Here is a 5,274-nt window from a genome sequence, read left to right on the forward strand (position 1 = left end):
GATGATAAGGAAATAGCCAAGTTAACTCCAATTTCTAAGACACTTAACTCCTCTAACTTTTAAGACATTTACTTTCACTCATTTCTATACGTGTTCACAAGCGTACAACGCATTCCAGCCACAGAAATCAAGTCATACCATATCTGCTCTTGCCTACGTAAATGATAAAAGAGATAAAAACAAACCAACATAAAAACTAATCCGTAATTCTCTAATAAAATGCATCTATGCATCTTTACATTGCAGTGATAATGGGAGTAGTACTTCCAGCCTACAGTCACACAAAACACAAAACACTGAGGAAAGGAAATCCAGAAAAAATTGTGTTTACCTTTTACAGTAGCCTTGAAGTGTCGAGTAGTTTTCCTCTCAAACTCCTCTTTAAACTCATATGCAGCAACGCCAAAAACGTACGTCTTCGACTGTCAGTCACAACCAGCTCATTCACTAAGGGCCATGTCTGAACCAAAAATGATCAACTTCCCAGAAACTTAAGTTTCTGATTCAGAGATTAATCCAAATTATAATTTGTCTTTAAAGCATTTGAAAACGCACTCCTGCCTTTCAAGTTAAGACATTCCTTTACAATCCTCATACTATAGTTATACCAGATTTTGATCCGGGAAGCTGGGGATGTTGATCCCAAGTTCAAAACCTAAATAAACAGACATACCATAGCTCCTATGGACATTTGCATATTCGAATGTTCTAAATTAAGCCATTCTACAATCAAGTCCATCTTAGACTCAACAAGATATTAACCCTATAATACGCCACTTCAAATCAGTATCTATAAGGAATAATCAAGTAGACAGAGAGCAAAGAAACTAAACTTTAACCCAACCTGCTACGAATGAGGTGGAAGTAAGATGATATACTACCAACCTAACAGTATAGACACAAATGTGAGTTCTTTTCTCCACTGTACCTCTTTGACTTCTTCATTTATATTAAAGCCTTTATTGAGAGCCAGACTGTTCTTACCCAAACTACAACCAAGAGCTTGAATGTGGTGGTAAGTTTCCTAACGACTCCTTTTTGGAGCTGGAAAACATTTATGACAATAAGTGGAAAAACATTTTGGTGCGAGCTGACAGGCCCAAGTGTTCATGGCCCTTCACTATTCTTTTGTAAGTTTTACTAAAATTAGCACACGGATTGACGAGTAGGAACATACATTTTCACTCAAAACCTGAACACTGGGAAGGCTAGGCATCTTTTGCCCAAAATTCAGAGAAATAGTTAATAATTAGAAATGAAGGGAATCTCTCCCGAGCAAATAAACGAGTTGACCTTTGCCTGATTAAGCAAGGATGGATCGACACGGAGTTATTTACTGAAAACAATGTTGAGAATTTTTTTTTACTTGGTTTAAGAAATAGATATCATGTTTTTACATACCGTCCTAACCAGATAGTAAAAATCTGTGAGAATTTACCCAGTACCATTTTAATCATGTCTAATAGGCAAAAAAAAAAAAAAAAAAAAAACACTAACTATACTAAACACTGTATATGTCCGATTTTGCATCCACACTACAGTTAAAGCATTTCATGCACATATAAAACATGCCATAAACACACGTTGCCAACTTGACACATATCACGAACATATTGAAAACATGTTTAGGTCTCTCTATGGGGAACAAGCCTTTGGCAAATGCTGGATAACTGTATGATGCAATGGTTGGATATTAGGTGCTGACTTACATTAAGCATGTTTGTGTTTATGTTGTGACGACTACTAACTAGATGAACCTGGTTTCCTTATAGATTGACAACTGGTGTGGGCATACCCTTACTTGGGACGACTACTAACCGGATGAACCTGGTTTCCTTATAGATTGGCAACTCCCCGAATTCCTCCTCTGGAAGACTTGATAGAGAAAACAGAATAGCATCCCTTCAAGCTGATGGTGAGCCAGATAACCTTATGATTGCACACCATGTAACCCTATTTTTAACGGCTTTTTGGTGTAAAAAGCCATTTTTAAGGTCAGTGTCATTTTGAAACTCATGGTATAAAAGCAACCTGTCAGGGACGAGAATTAGTACTAAAAAATATCGGACCTTTCCCGGATAGTGACCCACTATATAGTTCGGGGGTCGTTATAAAAACTAATCTTTCTTTGGGGTCATTATCTTATGATATCTACGGTCTTTTGTGTATGTTTTTACGGTCATCCTCAAGGCTTGTTTGTTTGTTTGTTTGTATAGTGTTTTTACGTTGCATGGAACCAGCGGTTATTCAGCAACGGGACCAACAGCTTTACGTGACTTCCGAACCACGTCACGGGTGAATTTCTATCACCAGAAATACACATCTCTCACACCTCAGTGGAATGCCAGAGAATCGAACACGCGGCCACAGAGGTGGTACGCCAACACCATACCGATCACGCCACTGAAGCGCTTCCTCAAGGCTTGTATTAAACACGCCGCAAAGGTGGATACATACCAAGTTAAAACCCTTACAGGCTACTTTCTGGGAAAGATCTAAAATATATAAAAATATACATTCTGAAGCATGAACAAGAATATTTTCCAACTTTCCGTTATAAATATTCCTAGTATATAAAAGACAAAGGCAGATTGCGAAAGGTAAAGTTGTACCTGGATCCCAACAGAATGATTATATATTCCCATAAATAAAACGTAATACAATCTAAGATTGAAAGGTTACTTAATCTTCAAACAGACTGCCTTCTTTTGAACAATTTGGATATGAAAAAAGTGCAACTGGTTAGTGTCCGTGTACCATTAGCTCCCAACCTTACTTAGATAATTTAAAAGGTATTGTAGCATTCCCCGTCAGGACAAAAATAAAACAAAGTAAATGTAACAATAAATAAAGTGAACTTCGAGATTCCTCATCATTTCATTACTATAAGCCAAATTTCCTTTGTACCATTATTTACAGATCATTATTATCGAAAACATTCAAAATCATTTGTTTCAAATACTAACTAGATTCAACATTAGTTTTATTAAAGCCGAACGCCTTACTAGGTAAAATAAAAAGTATCCACTGTGCAAACACTTACAATATATACATATTTAAAGGATTATTTACTATAGTCATATTCAGGTTCAAAAACTAAACTGTAATTTTGTCTGCATAAATAATGAATGAGACGTAATTAAATCAATTTTTTGCTTATTTCTTTCAACTAACTATAAGTAAGTTATTTTTTTCCAAATTTTCCGTTGAAAAATCGCAATCTTTGACAAAAGTAGTATTGGAAAAAATATGTGGATACCAAATTTTTTGAGTTTCAAGACTCTTGTGGCCCAGCTGATGCCTTGCAAGAAACATCATTACTATTTTCACACTAAAAAACGACACTATGTGGAGTGACTACGCCTTTCAAGGAAGACTGCGTGACCAATCTAATACTGCAAAACAAAAACCCACTTTCAAGATACACATCGTTTTAGAACGAAATGGTCATAACATGGTCTACGGAAGCAAAGTTTTTACTTACTTGACTGACTCTCGACATTTGCAAGATATTCACGGACCATTCACTTCTGAATTAGCCAAAAAAAAAATTTAGCCATTTATACGGATGAAATCATACGAAGTCTTCTCTCGAAATGTTAACAAAAATGTGCGAGAAAATACTGATCCCCATTTAAATTCACATCAGTACCAAACGCATCCAAATTAACATTCAGCATTTTATATAAAATACTAACTGAAATCCGTAAAATAACTGCCCTGTCTTGTAATGTCCCCGAAAATAAACCCACAAACTCGTGGACCCCCATCCAATTTTATAGTTAATCAAATCTTTTTGAGTTCATAGCATATACCTCCTCGAAAACGCTATGGAACTCATCAGTATCATTTCATTCATCTTATGGGCAAATAAACAAACAAGGACAAACAGACAGACAGACGCAGGTAAACCTTTTTTTGTGGTGACAATCTTTTAAGTACATTATATTCCTGGTGCTTGGCAATACTCAATGATGTTCTGATTTATTAATAATTTCTTCATAATTTCCACTGCCGAACTATTTTTTTTTTTTTTAGCAAAGCTGTCAAGTTATAAACATATCAACTGTTCTCGTTCATGCAAAGCAATTAAAAAGGATTCATAAAACCCTAGACATTGCCAGCCTTGTGCTGGCACGGTCTGTTACCCTTCTGCAGCTCGTAAACCCCAAGGCCAATAGAATACCCTTACGACCGAAATCGACTGCCATTATTGGATAAACATTAATCAATAGCATCTCCTCTATCAAAATGTTCCTCGCAGTGAGTAGGATTCGAACCTACGCGGGAAGATCCCATCTGATTTCTAGTCAGACGCCTTAACCACTCGGCCATCACTGCACTTCATTTACCTCAGATAGGTGCAGTCGGTGTGATGTACCAAAACCTTCCATAAATTATACTTTTTTGTTAAAAATAAATGTGATGCATGTCAGCATTTTATTTTAAATAACTGTTAACCTTTCTACTTGTGATGTAGGCAATGCAGTCATAAACATCAGGACAAAATAGTCTTAAAACTGACAACAGATCCGCGGCCATTTCAAGATTCACCAGGGGAGGAGGGAGGGTTCCCTTGCGAGGGACACGGCGCCTTAGGACGGGCTGGGATTGACAACAGTATATAATCTAAGTCTACTGGTTTCACTTGTTTCACTTCTATTTCACAACTGAGACTACTTCGCAGCCTATCATGCCATGTTTATGAATGAAGGGATAACGTTTGAACTTTTGTGATGAACGTTAATCCGACAGCGGTGGTAGCTACGACTAGGTATACGCCCTGCGTTTGTTTACGTAATGTCGGATTGTGTTGTCTTACTTTTCATCCAGTAGTCACGAAAGCCTTACAATGTTATTTAATTTCTGCACAATGGAACTGCCTAAGTCATAAGAACGTCAGTGTACGAAAAGTTTTACTGGTGAAATTGCCATTTCCATTATTCATGACCTGCCACATATGTATTTTCCGTATTTACTAAATCCCTGACTATCAACAAAACCAACACATAAACAATATAAATGTTTTATAAGTACAAAAAGTTCGAGTCATTGAGTGCTGAACGCCAAGGCTTCTACTGCATCTAAAATAGTAGGCTTTACCGTCACCTCGAGAAACAGCTAAAGATAGAAAGGTAAGGCAAATGCCCTTTCTATTTCACACACACACACACACACACACACACATATAACATATATATATATATATATATATATATATATATATATATATATATATATATATATATATATATATATAGAGAGAGAGAGAGA

The 5,274-nt window shown here is 36.4% G+C and overlaps 1 non-coding gene across 1 annotated transcript; it reads right to left on the reverse strand.

Annotated features, from left to right (window-relative positions):
- Positions 1 to 4,259: 4,259 nt before the first annotated feature.
- Trnas-aga (transfer RNA serine (anticodon AGA)) lies at positions 4,260 to 4,341 on the reverse strand. The gene has a single exon. It is a non-coding gene; the product is annotated as a tRNA-Ser (tRNA).
- Positions 4,342 to 5,274: the final 933 nt, after the last annotated feature.

This window comes from Macrobrachium nipponense, chromosome 7 (assembly GCF_015104395.2).
Source record: "Macrobrachium nipponense isolate FS-2020 chromosome 7, ASM1510439v2, whole genome shotgun sequence".
Classification (NCBI taxonomy): Eukaryota; Metazoa; Arthropoda; class Malacostraca; order Decapoda; family Palaemonidae; genus Macrobrachium; species Macrobrachium nipponense.